At 39.5% G+C, this 21599-nt stretch overlaps 1 protein-coding gene across 1 annotated transcript in view; it reads right to left on the reverse strand.

Moving 5' to 3' along the window:
• Positions 1 to 1129: 1129 nt before the first annotated feature.
• Positions 1130 to 21599, reverse strand: part of LOC126253035 (uncharacterized) — a 449954-nt gene continuing 429484 nt past the window's right edge. Inside the window, exon 13 of the mRNA XM_049954103.1 lies at positions 1130 to 1673. The gene's annotated coding sequence lies outside the window, so the exon portion shown is untranslated. The remainder of the gene's footprint in view (positions 1674 to 21599) is intronic.

Consider the following 21599-nt stretch of genomic DNA (forward strand, 5'->3'; position numbering starts at 1 on the left):
ACTAGTCCCTGTCCTCTACCTACCTATCCCCATCACTGTTTGCACTCCAGCACTACACAGCCTTTTGTTCTGCCAATGCGTCCATTAGTCTTTTCCCTTCTTTACTTCTCTCTGTTTCTGCCTACTTCCTCTCCTCCTCCAAACCTGCCAACTGTACCAAGCAGCCATACACTGTCCCCATCATATCCCAGCATGCACTCACAGGCAGCAGTATAACTTCCCCCACCCCTACTTTGCTGCTACACTCGTCTATCCCCCTCCCGCCATCATGCCACCTCCTTAACCCCACCACCCATGCCAGATTGCTGCATCTATCAAATGCAGCTGCAGACCACAGTCATGTCACAGTGGTCACGTGTGTGTGTGTGTGTGTGTGTGTGTGAGAGAGAGAGAGAGAGAGAGAGAGAGAGAGAGAGAGAGAGAGAGTTGTGCTTGTGTGAATGTGTGTGTGTATGTTTCCTATTTCACAAAAAAAGCCTTTTGGCCAAAAGCTTAAATGTATAGCACTCGTTGTACCTGTCTGCAACTTAATGTCTCCTTAATATGTTTCATAATATTGATGTTATACCTTTAGAATATATGTTGCTGGTAGTATGCCACGTTGATGATTCAATTTTTTGGCAGAAAAAAATTGTAGAGAGTGTGCAGATTCAGTTGTGAATATTGTAAGAGTAAATTATTTATACACTTTTTAGTGGAGATCCTGAGTCACAGATAGGCACAACAAAAAGACTCTCACAATTATAGATTTCATCCAGAAAGGCCTCTGCCAACAATAGACACACATAGGCACATGCACACACACTCACGCAAATGCAATTCACACACACTACTGCTGTCTTAGGCAACTGAAACCACTCTCACTTGTTACATTCCATCCTGGATTTTCCATTGTTTGATTATTTAAACACTTCTTTTAAAGTGATATGTGCTTTTCAACAGTAGATTAGTTGTCTAGATTTCTATATTATGTTATAACTTGCATTGCAAAGTATTGAAAACTGGCATGGGATGTAATTCTCTTTAGCAGATTATGTTCTTAATATAGTGCAAAAAAATTACACTTTCAAATTATAATTTTTATTTCAGTGCATTTTAATACTAATTTTATACATGTTTTATGCACACTGTGAACGCACACACAACGGACATTATGTACACTGACAAGTCATAATAATGAATAGTGCAATTAGTTTGGATCACAACTTGACAATATCTTTACATCAAAACTGCTTTAAAAGACTGGTCTATTTCATGTGGAAGTATAGTCATTAATTTTATTACACATTGTACTAAATGTAATAATACACTGGAGAGAAGGTAACCAGTAACAAGTGTTACTTTTTTTTTTACAAATGTTTTGTTCATTGAACACTGTACACTGTAAGCTATGGAAATCAGTATCATAAGATTTACTGCAATAAAACTTTAAATAATGAAGCAAGTTAAACTATCATTAAAAACATCATTCATCATGAAGGTATGTTTTGATGAGGTTCTTTATGATAAATCAGTCCTTATAATACATATTAATACAGATAGGACATACAAATTCAATGTTAAATAATGGCATGAGATGAACGTCCAAGCCAGATAAGTCCCAAGAACAGCATCCAACTGAAGTGGTAACTTGCATAAGAAACAGTGATTTCTGCGTGTTGTCAGTACCTAACCTGTGAAACCAGTAAAATATAAACTAGAATTAGAAAGTAATTATGCTGTCTCAAGAGGAAATCAAAATCTTCCTAGCTATGTACACACTGCAATTCATGCAGATTTATTAATTCCAAGGTGTGCTTCTGGTTTTCATCCATCTTTAATTGGTGTTATACATTTATATTTCATATATTATTATGTTTATGTCATCTACAATTAGAAGACTGCAACTGCCTTTTGTATAATAACAATTCATGTACCTATCACCATCACAGCAATTGCCACCTGTATTCACTGCACCAGTATGCCAATGGATCTAAAATTTTGTATTACATGTATAGACAAAAATCAGAAACAAGGCATTACAAGACACACAATAAAAATAAAAGTACCTAAATCTAAATTATATGTAAATATGACATGGGAAATGTGACACATGGTACATAGTATTAACATCTTTGACCTACTGTAACAACACACATTGTCTGTTTGCCCAAAGTGTTTATTCTTCTTCAACATTTTCTTTCTCGTACTTTATTCCTTATATGGCTCAAGTTGAACAACAGTTGTGCAACCCTGCATTACACCCTTCTTAATGTGAACTTATGTTTCTTGATCCTCCACTTTTGTTATTCCTAATTGGGTTTTGTAGATGTTGTAGACTATTTGTCTGTCTTTTTACTCTATCCCAATCTTCATAGGATTGACACCTTACACTGCCCTCATTGTTGAAGTCAGTTTGAAGGTCCATATATGCTAGGAAGCATTCTCAAATCTGCAGTTCATAACTAAGCCCAACATCAGAATTCCTTATCTAGTTTGTACTTCCTTCCTGAAACTAAACTGATCATCCAGAGTGCCTTCAATGTTTCATTCTACTTTCTTTAGAAATATGATGGTAAGTCACTCAGTTCACAGATTTTTGACACCAGCTTAAATAGCTCCCTAGTTCCTACACTTCCCACAGATTACAGTAACTGTGAATGTATATCATCAAATCCTGGTGACTTGTTCAACCTTAGGTCATTCAGTGCTCTGTCAAACTCAGAACACATTCCAGAATGAGATTTTCACTCTGCAGTGGAGTGTGCGCTGATATTAAACTTCCTGGCAGATTAAAACTGTGTGCCGGACCGAGACTCGAACTCAGGACCTTTGCCTTTCGCAGGCAAGTGCTCTACCAACTGAGCTACCCAAGCATGACTCACGCCCCATCCTCACAGCTTTACTTCTGCCAGTACCTCGCCTCCTACCTTCCAAACTGAACAGAAGCTCTCCTGCAAACCTTGCAGAACCAGCACTCATATAAAATAAACAGCAAGCTAAGCAGAGGAAAAATTCATGATCCCAGCAAGAAAATAACCTAGATTCCAAGCTAGCAGTCCACTCCCATGATGAAGCTGATATCTATGAGATAATTACTAATCAAATAAGTGATCGATGGGGATCTGGTGCAACTGTGCTTTTTAATGCTTTGAAGTGGGCCATTACTGTAGGATAACACTTGTATGTGCCAACAGAGAGATACTATGAAAGGTTTATTTCATTATTCAGGGTGCATACACAGACAAGACAAAAAAATTCTTGGGTTTTTCACGAATTTCTCAGTTAAAAATGCACCTTTTCCTGGGTGGAATCATACTATACCCCTGGTGAAAGTACATTTTTTCCTTGTTAATTGATGATATACTTTCTCTCGGAGCTGTAAAACGTAATCAATCCTTTGAATTGTGAGGGTTTTATACACCATTATGGAACTCTCCTGCACTTTAGGAAATGAAACACAGCAAAAAACAAGATCTTTTGGAAAGATCTCTATGGGCAGCAAGATTTATACTGCATATTTTCTAGTTACGAAAGTATAAACAGGAATTCAACCAACTACAGCCGCAAGAATTCCACCAAATATAGCATGATGGCTTCTGAAACACTGAAATCGAGATTGCAATGTGCTTTTGTCAGCCAATCATTGGCTTTTGTCAGCCAATCACGAGATGATAACAGATATTCAGGGCATAGGACACATGATGTAGTCAGCGAATAGCAACATCATTGTTAAGTAGCATGAACACACAAATAGGAAAATTTAATAGTTTAAATTAATGTATATAAAACATAGCTAAAAGAAAAGCTAAGCTTTTGTAACATCATAGCTCGAATGCTGTACTGATTTATTTTGCTTTTGTTTCATTTAATGTTACATTGCTGTGCTTCTGTAAATGTGTTTGATTGAATAGATAACACAAAATTGTATACTCCTTTCTTTGTAAGAACTTTGATGTCATGGTTTGGTTCAGTGCAAAGTAGTGTATCTGTCATTTAAATGCTTTGTCCCATTTGGAGGGAACAAAACTTACTGTATATGATTGTAATTCTGTGTGAATACTTTTTTTGTAGAAATGTCAATATGTGCAAATGTTCTGTTTTATTTAATGTATTTGGTTACTGTTATGTAAACAGCTGATCCTCACTTAGGGTTCTTAGTTATTGTGTATGTAAATGGTGTAGTGGTTCCCCTCGGGAACAGAACTGTGTAGTGCGCGCAAATTGTGGTTGGCCTAGGTAGAAAAGGTGGAACAAGAGTCAGTCGGGGACGAGCTACGAGTCGGGGACGAGCTATCAAACTGTGCACTGCCATGTAAAAGATGTATATTGTGCTGGTTGCGAGAGAGGTTTCTTCTGCTACTTTCCAATGCCTCGGATGGATGGATAAATAGCTGGAACTATTGTGGAATTTGTATCTGTCGTCGCCACCAAGAACTGACAGAGTCCAGCAATTCTACCTGCAATTCCACCTACCAACATGCAGTTGCCACCACATTGCGCAATCATTGCATCGGAATGCTACAATGATGTACAGTGAAGGATCAGCTTAATGGATGTGTTAGTGTGTTCAAATATAAGGTAATTTATATCTGAATTTATATACCAACCTTGATTTTTCTCCTCATCATAACACCTCTCAGGTTCCTCTCCGTTTGAACTAAAGTAATTACTGAGTGTCCCTACTGAAAGAACATTTATGACCAATGTTATGCTAATTAATGCCTCTTGAACTTAGTAAAAAGAAAGTTAAAGTTAATGTGGCAAGAGAGTGAGGAGTGAGTTAAAGTAAATGTTGTTTGCTGAAAACAATTTTCCTATTAAAACTGCTTATTAAAGTGCTGTTGCCAACTGCAAAATTAAAAGTTCTTAAGACTGAGGCTTATAAAGTTTTGCTTTGCAAATGATCATCTTGATATCTGTAGTAAATTCAGAAAGGAGAGTCAGTTTCTTGCAATTTTGTCAACATTGTGTTTCGCTGTAGTAAAAGTGGAAAACTGCAATAGTAGGAAATTATATGTTCATGATTGCTAAATGTTTGTCTCTCTTGTGTATTGGAGGTGCATATTAATCATATAACTGGATCCACAGTTTGTCTATTGTGTTAATGCTGAGTAACAAATAACGGAAAGACCATTAATTATAAAAATCAATTTCTTTCTTCAAATGATAGTGAGAAGCAACCTTTCAGTGGATTCAAATTAACTTTCATTTTTATTAGTAAAGTATTTAACTGAGAGAGACTTAACCTATATCTAATTAATGATTCTGCAGTGAATAGTAATAATAACGTTATAAAGACCATTCAGTTTGTATAAGCCCTGAAAGTGATAGTGTTTTTCTGTACCTGTTATAATTTTGCAAATAGTTTGTGCTGCTCTAACTCTTAGTTTCAATCTTACCGTAAACATATGTATGTGTCAGAGTTCACTGCACTCGCGTGTGACAAAGTATAGGGTGTGTTTATCCATTAAAGTTACTAATAACTATTTTCTTGAACGAGAATGTTAATCATTCTCTTGCCTAGTTAGGCTGGCGACCGTTTTCATTATCCATTAAACAGTGCAGATAGGCAAAATTTTGTTTGTCACTGTTCAAATATTTACGTAATTCTGACTTTCATTTCCGATAAGCCACCTCCGTTAGGAACAACATGGTCAACATAACAAAATTCCTCTCAGAGGGTGCTCTGTTGCTTTATACCATAATTGCTATAACAAAATAGTTTTATTTCACAACCTGTTTCCAGCTTTAAGGTTGAAGTGTTATACTTTCACATACAATATTGTACTTGAAAAATATTTTGCTGCTTTTTTCCTATGCTGTGGTTAGGTGTGGTCCTAAGAACACAGCTTAAATTGCAGCACCTGAATGTTTCTCACAAGCATGATTATAAATTTCACTGCTGTGCACAGAATATTTTGTGGGTCATCTGGCTGAATACAAGTTCTGTAAAGCATTTCAATTTTTCCATAGAAAAGCCATTTATGTGCAAAATTGCTGCATTTTGAAGAATAATTATACTTTTGCCATTGTATTGCATAATTTGTAATCTATGAAAGAATTAAAATAAATATGAAAAACAAACCTTTAAACTTGGTCTTTTTTAGCGTATGTTTCTATTTAAGACATATCAAATACAAATGTGCCTGTAAAATTTTATGTAATGGCATGGTTTTCTACTTTAGAAGAAGACCTTTCAGCAGGAATCTTAAATGTATAGCTGTCTTCCTTTTATGCCTGTCTGTGACTCAACATCTCTGTATGGTGAGTAGCAACCTATCTTTTTCATAATTTGTAATTCCAGCCTCGATTTTCCATTGTTTGATGCTATACAAGGAAACTGTGTCACATACCAAGAGCACATCCATCCCCTACGTCTCACAATACTGCAGTGACTGAACACTTTGTATACACTGGCCATTCCATGGATGATGGAAACATTTAAAATATTAGACACAGCCTCATCCTGTAGGGATTCTGTGATCAATAAAACTGTGTAAATACAACTGGCAGATTACATAATCTCACTTTTTAAACTCAACAACACCGTTTATACTGACAATGTTTCCAAGCGGTTATAAATGAATAGATCCACTGCACACTAACCCAGCACGTTGAAAGTAAGAGTAAAGTAAACTTATGGTGATGACTAATGTGAAGATAAAGGCACTATTGCTTATGGGTTTTAGGAGAGATTATAATTGGCTTCAAGTACCCTTTTTGTAAGTGGAGTATTATGTGAATATGAGGTGTGCTGGGAGTATTAATGTGAAGGGAGGGAGGGCTGTAATGGTAAATATGATAATTAATCTTGAGATATGCCTATTTTCTGCTGTTACCCCCCTCCCCCTCCCTCAGAAGGCAGCCAATGTTAGTCAGGTGTTAAGTGAAGTTAGTGACGTATTACAAAATGCACAAGCATTAAAAAATACAGATAAAATAAGGATGCTTGGATAGTGAGTTCCAGGATAAATAACAATTTTTCAGTACATCTGAATAATTATTCTGGTCATGATGCTTATACTGAGTGATGCATCTAACCATTTCACTGCACTTAGTTTCAAGGATTGTCTGCAGTATAAGGAAACTCACCTTATGAACTTACATTTACTGTGTTGAATTTATTTCTAATGATATTGCAGTAAGATTGATGATGGTGTTAAAATTTTGATTTTGAATTGAGATATTTTGTTTCTATCCAGAGGTTTTTTCTTAGTTAATTTTGTTTTAACATTGTGAGAAGGATTTCCCATATGTATATCTAACTTACCTGCCTTTTACATTGTGTACAGATTGCAAGTGACTGTAAACATTAATGATGTTGGTGAAAATGAACTCTTTTTTTTCTGAGATACAGTATCAGAAGCATGGGGAGGTTGTGAAAATTAACTACATGTGTTCTGAGTTGTTGTTTTTTTTCTAGCTAAGACTCTATGTACGCCAGCAAGAATGCAGACTTTTAGGTGTTCTAAGGTGCCCACTATCATTTATTGTGCAGGTCCTTACCATTCTCATGCAGGCTGACCCAAAAGTCTGTTAACACTTGAAAATGCTCTAATTCACAGAGTAATGTTGGTAGAGAGGTAAAACTTGACACACATGCCTGAAGTGACAAGGGGTTTTATTGAAACCAAAAATGAGTGCAAAAACCAGTCAACAGATGGTGCTGGACAGCAACACATCAGTGGCACTGGGTAAGAACATCCACAAATGCAGAATTTGGGCTACTGAAAATCTTGGAACTGTTATGGAAACCGCATTGCATGACAAAAAAGTCAAGGTGTGGTATGGATTTACCGCATCAATCATGAGCAGGCCTTTTTCTTCAAGGAAATGTGGGGTGCTGCTTTTCAAACTGTCACTGTGATGGGTGCAAGGTACACCAGTATATTACAGAATCGCATCATCCATAGCCTGGCTGATAAACATCTGTGCAGGAAGGTGCTGCACCCCACACATTGTTTGGTGATGATTATGTGCTGAACCACCCTTGCCATCATGCTTGGCCTCCCAGGCACCCAGACTTCAGTCCATGTGAATAATGGTTGTGGATTACCTGACTGCAAGTCTACCATGATCATCTTACCTCATTACAGGTACTAAAATTCAACATCCGAAAGCAGTTTCTCACCATACCTACTGATATGCCTTATAGTACTGTTCACAACATTGTCTCTCAACTACAGGTGTTGTTGATGAACGATGGCTGACATGTTCAGCATGTGCTATAAAGAACATCATCTTTGCTAAAAATCATTTGTTCTGCTAATTATTCTTTTTGTATCATATGATGCATCATCTATTGGTCAGTTTGTGCTCTTTTTTTGTTTTCAATAAAACCCTATGTGCATAAATTTTTATCTCTCTCTGTTACATTATTCCATTAGGTATTGAATATTCAAATGTTAATGGACTTTTGGCTCACTATGTACATTAAGCAATTTACATTATACAGTCATGCCGCAGCATTTTAATTTCAAAACTGTATTTCTGTTGAAAAAGCCATGCTGTGGATGTTCTTTCCAGTTTTTATGTATTCTTGGGATTTGAAGGAATGGGTCAAATCTGCATCTTACAATTTCAAATTGTGATCATTAAGCTTTGTTGCCAAGCCAGCCACTCTCTATATGATAACTGTTCTGTTAACTTTTTATTTTCAATGCTCCATTATAACCCAAATTTTTAGTTAATCCTTGGTAACTAATGTTGCACTGCTGTGCAGGTGAGCTAAGTTTATTTCCTGTTTGGAAGCATTTATTTCCATTCTTTTCTTTCGAAGCATCAATGATAAGAGTTAAAGATGTCACAAAAGGTCTGGCAGAATGTAAATAATTTAGTACTAAAGAGGGTCTACTCATCGAATTGCAGAGCTATTAAATTGACAATAGGAACACCCAAAAGAGAAAGAAGACTTCACGTGCACGTGCCCCCCCCCCCCCCCCCCCCAACCCCAACTTTTCACGCACGCACACTCACACACACACAGACACACACACACACACACACACACACACACACACACACACACACACACAAATATGTGCAACTGCTTTGCTGGCTGGACAGGTTGAGTTGGGGTTTGTCATTTTGGATGGAGAGAGAGAGATGGGAGCCAAGAAGAGGGGATAGGGGTAGGTAGCTAGTGGCTCAGAGGAATGCAGTAGGTTTGCAGGAGGGAGGGGTGGCAGGTGCGTGGGTGTCAAATGTGATGCACAAGTGCCAGAACTGGTGCGGTGTGGCACATAATGTAGGTTATGTGGAGATGCAGATTTGGATGGTGTGATAGAGCAGAGTAAGAGGAACTGTTGGCTGAAGGTTGTGGAGGCAGTGGATTAATGGAAATTGGGGCTAGGAGGATTAGGGGAGCAAACAATGTGTTACATGGATTACTCCCATCTGTGTAGTTCAGAAAAGCTGGTGGTGGAAGGAAGGATCCAGATGGCCCTCGTTGTGTAGTAGCCATAGAAGTCTACCATGTTGTGCTTAACAGCATGTTATGCTACTTGGTGGTCAACTTTGTTCTTGGTCACAGTGTAGCAGTGGCCATTCATTCTGGTGAACAGCTGGTTGGTTGCATATCTACATAAAAAGCTGTGCAGTCATTATAGTAGAGTTGGAATATGACATGGTTGCTTTCACAGGTGGCCCTGCCTCTGATGTAGTAAGATAAGCCTGTAACAGGACTGGACTAGGAAGTGCTGGGCGAGTGGAGTGGGCAGGCCTTGCATCTGGGGCTTCCACAGGGATATGATCCATGTGGCAACGATCTTGGGTAGGATGTCGCCCATTTCTGGGCATGATGATAATAAGCAAAGCCTTCAAAAGGATATAGTTCAGTTGTTCACAGGTGGTATCGGGTGATGAGTGGGGTGCTCCTTTGTACTGTTCACACACCATTACTTGTCATCTCAGTACTCAGTGGAAAACAGCTGACTTTTTGCCGCTTCAGAATGTTTACAGTCGCTGCCAACATTAGCTTCATAATAGTATTGTGCAACTTAATGGTAAGCAATGGTTGTGAATATAGTGTTGATCCACATGCTGTGTTAATATTATTTACAGAAGTGAGCAAAGAGGCTGTACCTGGTTCTTGTAGAGACTCACCATCAACTACTGTGACACTTTAACTAACTACACTTTCATTCCTTTTATAGTCCGTAAGCTGGATGCTCTGGGAGGAGGAAGTGGGCCTCCTTCAGCAGCCAATGCACTATGCACTGTTTGCAAGCTTCCAATCCTAGCATCCTCCATTCGCTTATGGGCCAAGTAAAAGTGTGCGACCAGTAGCTGATTCTTGGTGGGAGGATTTGCGGGAGGGGGGAGGGGGGGAGGAATATGACAATCGAAAACAGTTTTTGAACTAAGTTTGAGGGCTAGTGACCTTCAGCATACTGGGCAAGCCACTGCCACTGCAGATACTGGGAGTGATTTTTTGTTGTGGAAGGGATGACAGCTGTCAAAATCCAGGTGGTTGGTGGATCTGTCAAAATGCACGTGTTTAGTGGGTTTATTATGGACAGAGGTGTGGATGGCACCATCAGAGAAGGGGAGAGCAACACTGAGAAAGGTGACACGTTAGTCTGAGGACCACATGAAGCAGTTGGGACAGAAGGTATTGAGGCTGTGCAGGATTGAGGGCAGGGTGTCTTGTCACTGAGTCCAGATCATGAAGACAGTGTCAATGAATCTGAACCAGGCAACAGGTTTTGTATGCTAGGAACATTGCTTGTAGATAGCCCATAAAAAGGTGAAATTAGAATGGTGCCAAGCAGGTGCCTATGGCTGTGCTACAGATTTGTTTGTGTGCCCTCCCCTAATAGGAGAAGTAACTATGTGTCAGAATATAGTAGGTAAAAAATATGAGGAATCAGGTAGTGGGTTTAGGATCTGAAGAATGTTGGGAGATGTAGTGCTCAACAGTGGGAAGGTCAGAGGCATGATGGGTGCAGGTATTTAGAGAGGTGATGAGTAGAAATCCAGAAGGTAAAGAGCTGGGGATGGTGGGGAACCTGTGAAAGAAATAGTTAGTACTTTTTTGTGGGAGGCCAGGTTTCTGGCAGGCATGTGGAAATGTTGGTCAACAAGAGCATAAATTCTTTCAGTAAGAGTACAAAAAAATACTTTCACAGCAACTAACCACTACATCTCATCTCCAAATCCACTGCCCCTCCTAATGCATTGCTCCTGTCAGAATATTGGGTCTTCATTTTTCTTTTCCTTGTGTGACAACTTACACATGCTCAAATATCCTCATGTCACAGAACTATCCTACTACTCTCAGCACAATTTCTTCCATCCTTTTCGGTCCTCAAGCGTGTGCTTTATTAACCAGTTCCCTGTACTATCACTTAATGCCTTCATTCATCTGTTTCCCATGTCATTTCACATTTTCCTAGCACTATCCTAACCCAAATGGGTACCTGCTCCATCCCTCTTCATAACCAAACCCCTGACCCACATCCTTTCCTTAAGTGCTGCCTAAGCCATTGAATCTTTCCCTTCTCCTACCCCCTCCCCTGTCCCAATGATCCAACCATAAAAATAATAATTCCTTGAAATGTATTCACAGTTGTGAATATTGACTACCACCAGCTGTATAATGAAATGATGACAATGTAAATTTGTGCCTGATGAGGACTCAGACCCAGATTTCCCATTTATCGTGAGCGGTCGCCTTACCATTTGGCTATGTGAGTGCAACTAACAGCAAGAGCCAAACTTCCACGTGTGTCTACAACCTGTGCTTGTAAATCCATTGTGTATGTTCCCCTGTAAGGTAATATACATAATGGATGTGTGAGTGCAGGTTGTAGACGTATGGCTGATGACATATGGAAGCTTGGGTCAGGCCATGAGTCGTGCTCAGATAGCTGCATGGTAAGGCGACCAATCACAATAAGCAGAAAATCTGGGTTTGAGTCCCAATCCACCACCAATTTTCATTGTCATAAGTCCATTACACAGCTGATGGTAGTTCATATTCACAACTGCAAATACATTTCATGTGTCTCATAATGCCTGCAGTCACCACCAGCATTCTAGACCTCATCCTTCCTTTTGCAGTGACCGCCATCTTCTCAGGTTCCTCCTATCCATACCTCTCACAAACCTGGTACTGCTGAAACACATCTCCATGGCACAGTCACCCCAGAACCACCTCTTCTGCCTCTGCAATATATTGTTATTGTGCAATCCTGATTAGATACACCTAGGGTTGCCATCCATCCTGATATATCGGGATCATCACCATTATGGACCTTCTTGTCCCAATATCTCAGCAAGACCCATTTTTGTCCCAATTTTGCAAAATACTGTTGTGATCTTGGCTTAAGCACTGAAGTAATGCCATCTATTCATGCAACATGTAAATGCATCTTCGGTTAGTTTTATTTATGTCAACAAGTTTATGCTGACGAGGATGTCCCACAGATGGTGTTGCATGTTGTGTATCCTATATTGATGATGCAAGCACCTTCTAGTCTTGTGCCATCATTTGAGAAAATACCAGACCTGTCCAGTAGTATGGGGCTGGAACTATTTAAGCAGTGCAAGTGGAAGAATCGGGCAATTCCCTTTTGAATAGTGATGTGAAGAGACAATTCTTTCTAAACATAATACACACATTGAGTGCAAGTTAGCAATGTTTGAAGTGTTTACTCCAGGTCTATAGCCAACAAAGTGCATGGTGACATGTACTTTAATGACTAAAGTGCTATTGTTGACCATTTACTGTCTAATAAACTTATCCAATCATACTTACGAAAATGCCTAAGGATGGAAAGAGGAAGTGTCAGTGTTTGGATGACTGCACAAAAGAGTGGTCCTCTCTCAAGAAAGACATATGGATCAGGAAGCATTGTGTGAGATTTGTAGCTGTTTCACCTCAGTAACTTGCAGGGGTGAGGCAGATGTGAGGCATCAAATTTCTATGAAGAATCGAACAAATAGATTCACAATAGCATCGACATCAAAGTCTATTTCTACATTCATGATTAAAGGAGATACTGAGGAAGAATTACTCAATGCTCCTGCAGAACTAACAACAGCTTATAAAGTCATTGAGCATCATCAATCCTTCTGTTCTCCTGACTGTACTGTAAAACTGAATTTTGCACTGTATCCTGTCTCCAAAGTCACTGCAAAGCAGTCTACAGCAAGTATCAAAGCTACAGTGAGTGTTAAAAATATTCTCACACCACAGTCTGTGTCTGAATGCATAAAACAATTGCAAAAAGTTTCATTTTATGCCATTGGCACTCTTGCCTCAAACTACAAGGCTGGAAAGATTTTTCCTTTAGTTGTTCAGTACTTCAGTGAAACTGATGGAATCATTAGAAGCTGCTGAAGTCTGATTCGCTGAATAATGAAACACTGGAGACAGCTGCAAAGTTTTGTCTAGACACTTAAACACAACTGCAAATTCCATGAGATAAATTAATCTCTTTTTGTGGAGATAATACCAATATCAACTTCAGAGGGCTTCATTGATGCAGCCAGCAGAATGTGTTTCACCAAATTAAAGAAGAAGTGGGGAAAATGTAGAAGGAATAGGATTCCCTGCCCATATTCTCCACAATACTACATAAAATACTGCTGGGGTCTTAACTGTTGATATTGAACACAGAACTGCTGAAGCATCTTAACAAATCTCTGTTTGCAATGCGAATTTTGACAGACGTAGGGGATATAAAAATGAAAAAGCTGGCATACTATGCTTACTTTCATTCCATAATGTCATATGGGATTATTTTTTGGGGTAATTCATCAAGCCAAGCTAAAGTTTTCCGGGCACAAAAACGTGCAATAAGAGTTATATGTGGTGTGAACTCAAGAACATCCTGCAGAAGCCTGATTAGGGAACTAGGGATACTAACTACTGCTTCCCAATATATTCACTCCTTAATGAAATTTGTCATTAAAAATATATCACTTTTTCAAACCAACACCTCAATTCATGGAATCAATACTAGAATAAGAATAATCTTCACAAGGATTTAAAGTCACTTAGTCTTGTACAAAAAGGTGTGCATTATTCAGGAACACACATTTTCAATAACTTGCCAGCAGCCATAAAAAGCTTAACAACCAATGAAATTCAGTTTAAGAGAAGCCTAAAGGATTTATTGGTGGCAAACTCCTCCTACTCCATTGATGAATTTCTCAGTAAAACCAACTGATTTGTGTGTATATATATAAGTGCTGTATATTTGTGTTTGTTTGTGTGTCTATCGACCTGCCAGTGCTTTTGTTTGGTAAGTCTCATCATCTTTCTTTTTAGATATATTTTTTCCACGTGGAATGTTTCCCTCTGTTATATATATATATATATATAAAACAAAGATGATGTGACTTACCATACGAAAGCGCTGGCAGGTCGATAGACACACGAACAAACACAATCATACACACAAAATTCTAGCTTTCGCAACCAACGGTTGCTTCATCAGGAAAGAGGGAAGGAGAGGGAAAGACGAAAGGATGTGGGTTTTAAGGGAGAGGGTAAGGAGTCATTCCAATCCCGGGAGCAGAAAGACTTACCTTAGGGGGAAAAAAGGACAGGTATACACTCGCACACACACCCATATCCAACCACACATACACAGACACAAGCAGACATTTGTAAAGGCAAAAAGTTTTGGCGGAGATGTCAGTCGAGGCAGAAGTACAGAGGCAAAGATGTTGTTGAAAGACAGGTCTGCTTGTGTCTGTGTATGTGTGGTTGGATATGGGTGTGTGTGCGAGTGTATACCTGTCCTTTTTTCCACGTAAGGTAAGTCTTTCTGCTCCCGGGATTGGAATGACTCCTTACCCTCTCCCTTAAAACCCACATCCTTTCGTCTTTCCCTTTCCTTCCCTCTTTCCTGATGAAGCAACCGTTGGTTGCGAAAGCTAGAATTTTGTGTGTATGATTGTGTTTGTTTGTGTGTCTATCGACCTGCCAGCACTTTCGTTCGGTAAGTCACATCATCTGTGTTTTTAGATATATTTTTCCCACGTGGAATGTTTCCCTATATATATATAAAAGTACAATATAACTTCTGCGCAATTTCAGTGCAGTAATGTGTTCATTGTAAAGAAGTATTATAGTAGTTGTATTACATGTTTATTACCGTATAAATAAATAAATAACTTTTTTTATTTTAAATTCAGTGCATTAGTATTTGTAAAATGACTTTCATATAGTGTTCATTAACAAATGACGATCGTTCCACTTGGGACCTGTGGAATGGTACATTAGCTTATTTGTTTTAGTTGTAAATATTTTTCAAATATTGTTGTTTTTCTGACATGTTCCACATCCTGGAGGACCTCCTCACTACGGATCAATTGGAATGAAAGTAAATCTAATCTAATCTAATCTAATCTGAAATAATTGTCATGAAAATATTTAATTATTTTTCAGTGTACAAGATAAGGGCAGAGAAACTGAAAGAATTCTGATTTCACACTGCTGTCAGTCACCTGACCCTTCTTTCTCACTTAATAACAAAATTGTTGTCATTAAAGCCTGCAGTTGAGAGAATTCTTAAGCTTTGGATTTCATTAAAACATTTTTTTATACCAAAGACAGGCCATCTAAAATAATTTCAGATATTTGCAGTAGTCCAGTCAGAGAAATTTACTTCATATTTCTGCAGTCAAACGTGGCTCTGTTTGAAAAAAAATATAGAAAGTGTGGAGAAGAATAAAGTCTTGATGACTGAAATAAGAAATATATTAATCAACACTCAAAGATGTTGAAATGAAAGAAAGACTGCCCATTTTATTGGCATGCAAACGAAGATGAATTTGAACAAATTAAAGAATGAGAATCCAATCAAAAAACAATTGATTTAATTATGAAATTTGAGGAAGAGGTAATGGCTTTCTATAGGATAGTATTTGATTACTTAGAGAAATGACCTATTTCTTTTAATAAATATCAAGTATTTGATTGAATGACACTAACCCCAGATTGTGTGATGATTGGAAACACTATTAAATACCTGACTAAAAATGGTGTGAAGATTTCAGGTGACAATTGTTTTCAGAAATATATGTGTCTGAGGAGCTTTTTAGAAACCAAGCATGACTCAGAAAAATGGAAGTCTAAACATTCTATGGAAGAAAGGTGGCTTTACTTTCTTAAGGAAACTGAAAAATCCCAAATGCAAAAATCAACTGCTAAAATTAGGCAAGTATTTGGTTTCTGTTCCCACACACAATGCTACTATGGAAAGAAGATTTTTGCTGTTGTTGTCCAAGTAGACTGATGAAAGAAATTTACAGCTGCAAGGGACTGTGGAATCACTCTTACAGTGCCAGCTTAACTACAAGCTGACGCATATGGAGTTTATAAGTAAGTAAAAGGGAAAAAAAGGCTTGCTGAAACAGGTGAAATCTTCCAAAAAATATGGTGTACCAACAACTTCTGCCACAACAAATTCCATGTAACTGCATTCTAAATAAAAAGTAATTGTATTAAATAATTTTTTTACTTCATTTCTATACCTCCATCTCAGAGTGTCCCGATGAGATCCCACAGAGATATGACAGCCCTAGATACACCAGCTCTCCAAAATAGAAACTCTTTCCCTCCAACACCTGAAACAGCATTCCAGACCCACTTCCATAAACTGTCCAACCTATTGACACCCTACACCTGCCCCTGAGCACTACTATCCATCAGCACCTACCCTACCCTACCCTACCCTACCCTACCCTACCCTACCCTACACACAGGCAACCATCTCCCATCTCATCACCCCCTCATAGCATAGCACACAGACTCTTTCCTAGCTGACCACCTCAATTTACCACTTCGTCCAACATCAACATCCCCCCCCCCCCCTCACCCCTCCAACACTCCGCGACATCCAAAACCTTAAAAAAAAAAAAAAAAAAAAAAAAAAAACTGAAAACACTGTTGTTAACCTTTCCATGAAAGATGTTGATCCCACAGAAATTTCAGTTCTCTCCAGAGTTCTCAGTTTCAGCTGCAGACCCAAGTTTAACTGTGTTGGATTTGCTAAAGATGTACTCTCCTTCTCCTGATCCCTGCAGTGGAAACACTTCTTTGCTACTAATCCCTCCAGTTAAAGCCAATATAATCCCACCACTGAACCTTGCCTCTCCCGGTTCATAACATGAGCCAATGTGATCCTGCCCCTACCACCTAACTATCCTAGGCCACCTTCTAGGAATTCTTTACCTCCAACTTGGCCTCACCATCCTTCCCCAGGTCCCTTACTACTAACACTAACCTTTCAGCAGAAAAAAGGACAATCATACACAACCTCAAAACAGATCCTGACCTAATCATTCTCCCTGCAGGAAAAGGCTCCACGTCTGTTGTGTTGAGTCACAATGACTATCCAACAGAAGGTCTCCACCAACTCTGTGACTCATACACTCACATGCCTACAAGGTCTGCCAGAGTGATCCCATCCCAGATGTCTAACATAACCTCCAATTCCCACTGAAAGCATTAGGCCCTTCCCAGAACCTCTAACCTGAGTCCACCTTCCTCTTCATCCCAACAACACCCTGCATACCTACTCTACATGGTCCCCAAAATCCACAAACCCAACAATCCTGGCTTCACCGTTGTATCTGGTTCCATCACCCACTCTCCGCTATCCTAATTCCTTTACCTCCTGGATCACTGTGTATATTACCAACATTCCTCATGCCATAGCCTTGTCACTATCGAAAACTACCTCTCCCAAAGTCTTTCATCCTTCAAACCAAATATGTTATTCCTCATACATCTTACCAACTGTAGCCTAAAACGCAACTACCTCTCCTTTGAGAGGAAGGTATATAAATAAATCTGACAAATCTATGACACAACTATGGGCACCTACAAGGCACCCTCCTAGTTCACCTTTTTTATGAGCCATGTAGAGAAAACCTTAGCTTCCCAAAATCCCAAACCTTTGTCTGGTTCAGAGTCATTGATAGTATCTTCATGAACTAGATTCAGGCCAAAACATCCCATCTCATTCCTCCCACAACCTCAACACATTTTCTTCAACTTGTTTAATTTGACCACTCGTGGATGGGCAGTGGCAGGAACTCCCATGACCAGTATGCTGAAGGTCTCATGAAGCCTTCACAGGGGTGTCACTAAACCCCATGCATAGTCTGCAAACAGATTTCCCTTGCCATATCCTAACACACCCCTAATCCTCCCACCACCCTGAAGAATCAGCAACAAAAAGTGCTCCCTTGTCAGTCAATATGACCATGGACTGAAACAACTGAACCATACCTTTTGCCAAGACTTTGATTATCTGTCATCGTGTCTGGAAATGCATGAAATCACACCCAAAATTCTTTTAGATTCTCCTAAAGTGGTCTCCTAAATAACATCATGGTCCATCCCTTTGCCCCTTGCCACGGGGATCATGCAACACGCATTAGCCCATGTACTGCCACCCCTTCCCCTTGCATCTCTACCCAGTGAACTTGCTGCCTGCCTCCAAGCCACCAGTTACCCACACCCACCCCCTCTTCCTGCCTCTTGCCTCTATCCCCCTCTACCCACCTACACACACCACCCTATACTAAACTAACCCTTCATAGTCCACCTGCTGAAGTGTAATCCCAGCATTGTATATTTAGCTGGCACAATGTAGTAGGTATGTGTGTGTGAGGGAGGGAGGGAGAGAGAGAGAGAGAGAGAGAGAGAGAGAGAGAGAGACAATCTGTCCCCACACTCTTGCTTTAACTTCTGTAATTTCATGTCAGTTCTGAGCTGCTATATTCTTTGTACACCCTGCTTTCCTTTGTATCTAAATTTTTGTCATCTTGGTATGACACTTCCAACTTCCATGCAGGCAGCAAATTCCTAACATAACTGACCAATGTTCTGGAACCTTGTGTTCGATGGCATTCAAAATAGGGATTCATTATCTCACACCGTTTCGATGTTACAAATCCAAACAAAATCTGTGATCGCCACAGGGAACTACACTTTTCTAATATGTGTTTCCCCTTGAACCCATTATTCTTTGTCATTTTTTTTTTCGAGTATACATGTGTAAACTGCTGTCAGTGTTTGATTCTTTATTGTACGAAAATCAAGATCCTTTAACTCATATACAAAATTGGTGTCAGTCTGTGCTAATTATTAACAGAGTTTGATCTTCTGTTAAATAAGATTGTCATGCTCGGTCTTATGCATTGCCAGTGCTATGAATCTGGTACATGCCACCAGCTGTGCATTAAATTCTTCAAGGTCATTTTGGCAGGTGTGCACATGTAAGCGATTCCTGGGTAAACCACCCTCCACTCTCTCCAAATCCCTTCATATGCCTTACCTCTCCTCTTTTCCTATTGACCCCCTCCTGCAATACCACTGTACCTCCCCTCTCCCCATACCCTGCAGAACTCTTCTACTATACTTTTAGTGAAGTCACACTAATTGTCTTCCCTGCCATGTGATTTCTTTCTGTCAGCTTGACATATTTGTTAACACACGTGTACTGAGCTACATTTTAAACATACACTGAAGCCCCAAAGAAACTGGTACAGGCATACATAATCAAATATAGAGATACGTTATCAGGCAGGATATGGTATTGTGGTCAGCAATGCCTATAAAGGACAACAAGTGTCTGGCGCAGTTGTTAGATCAGTTACTGCTGCCACATTGGCAGGTTATGAGGATTTAAGTGAGTTTGAACGTGACATTATAGTCGGTGCATGAGTGATGGGACATGGTGTCTTCGAGGTAGCAATGAAGTGGGGATTTTTCCATATGACCATTTCACAAGTGTACCATGAATATCAGAAATCCAGTAAAACATCAAGTTTCCAACATCGCTGCGACTGAAAAAAGGACCTGCAAGACTGGGACCAGAAACAACTGAAGAGAATATTTCATCGTGACAGAAGTGCAATCCTTCCGCAAATTGCTGCAGATTTCAATGCTGGGCCATCAACAAGTGTCAGCATGTGAACCATTCAACGAAATATCATCGATATCAGCTTTCAGAGCCGAAGGCCCACTCATGTACCCTTGATGACGGTGCAACACAGAGCTTTATGCCTCACCAGGGCCTGTTAATACTGGGATTAGACTGTTGATGACTGGAAACATGCTGCCTGGTTGGACGAGTCTCGTTTCAAATTGTATTGAGCAGATGCACGTGTACGGGTATGGAGAAAACCTCATGAATCCATGTACCCTGCATGTCAGTAGGGGAATGTTCAAGCTGATGGAGGCTCTGTAATTGTGTGGGATGTGTGCAGTTGGAGTGCTATGGGTCCCTTGATACTTCTAGATATGACTCTGACAGGTGACACATATGTAAGTATCCTGTCTGATCACCTCCATCCATTAATGTCCAACAGTCTTGGGAAATTCCAACACGATAATATGATGTCTCACATGTCCCAAATTGCTACAGAGTTGCTCCAGGAACACTCTTCGGAGTTTAAACACTTCTGCTGGCCACCAAACATTATTGAGCATATCAGGGATGCCTTGCAACATGCTGTTCAGAAGAAATCTCCAACCCCCTCATACTCTTATGGATTTATGGACAGCCCTGCAGGACTCATGGTGACAATTCCCTCCAGCACTACTTCAGATGTTAGTCGAGTCCATGCCACTTAACTGGGTTTTGACTTAGTACTTATGTACTGCATTTTTAAAATGTGACTACGCCTATTCAGGCTGTTTTAGTTTTATTTCTAGACCATGCCCTCTTAGACAAATTATAGATTCAGGTACATCTTCTGAAGAAGGCTCAATCATTTGGGCTGAAACCTAGGCCAAGATTGGTTTCATTGCCGCAATCGAGGCTGATAGTTTCTTATATATTAGATTACCACGATTGCTGACAGTGCTGCAATGTTGAAAGTACAACAATTTTCAAATGTTAGTGACGTGTTCTTTATGGATTTTGTGTATGAAATGTAAGACTGAAAAACTTTATAAAAACTTTGTCTGTTACAAACCGCTCGCGGATTGGAACTGTCTCAAACAATTTTGTAATTAATAATCTTGAATTTCACTTGTGTGCATTCTACATCATTGATGTGTAACTACTGCAGTCCAAGTGTACAGTACTGAGTAGCTTTTATATTCTTTTATTTTAATCTTGTAATGCTTTGAAGACTTTAGAGTGAAATAGATATACTTTTACTGCTCCTGTGATAATTGTGGAATCTGATGTAGACATGTTGAGTGAAGCTGTTGTGACCCGCTGATCTTTCAAAGTGCCGCCGCGCAGTTATGCGCGTCCTCTACATGCGGCGCTGTCTGCCAGCCATGCAGCAGCAGTGCCACCTAAGCGGCCAGCCAGCCAGAGCAACTGCTAGACTCGGACTCAGTTATGATTTGAGTGTTAAAGTGTATGCATGTCTTACTCTGTTTACTTGACCTGTGACTTTCATGTATTGCATCTTCCTTGAAATACATTTGTTCAACTTGAAGTTATAACAATTGGTGATGAGGTAGTGATTTTTCTTTTCTATCGTTGACCCACATGTTTCCATGGCTACTTTAGAGCAACTATTGCAATGTCTTATAGAACAGCAAACGCTTCTCACAAATGCGATTTGTGATTTCGTCGCAGCATCAAATGCGGGGCGTCTCTCGTCATTGTCTCTACCTCCTTTTCCTC

Source organism: Schistocerca nitens, chromosome 4 (assembly GCF_023898315.1).
Source record: "Schistocerca nitens isolate TAMUIC-IGC-003100 chromosome 4, iqSchNite1.1, whole genome shotgun sequence".
Classification (NCBI taxonomy): Eukaryota; Metazoa; Arthropoda; class Insecta; order Orthoptera; family Acrididae; genus Schistocerca; species Schistocerca nitens.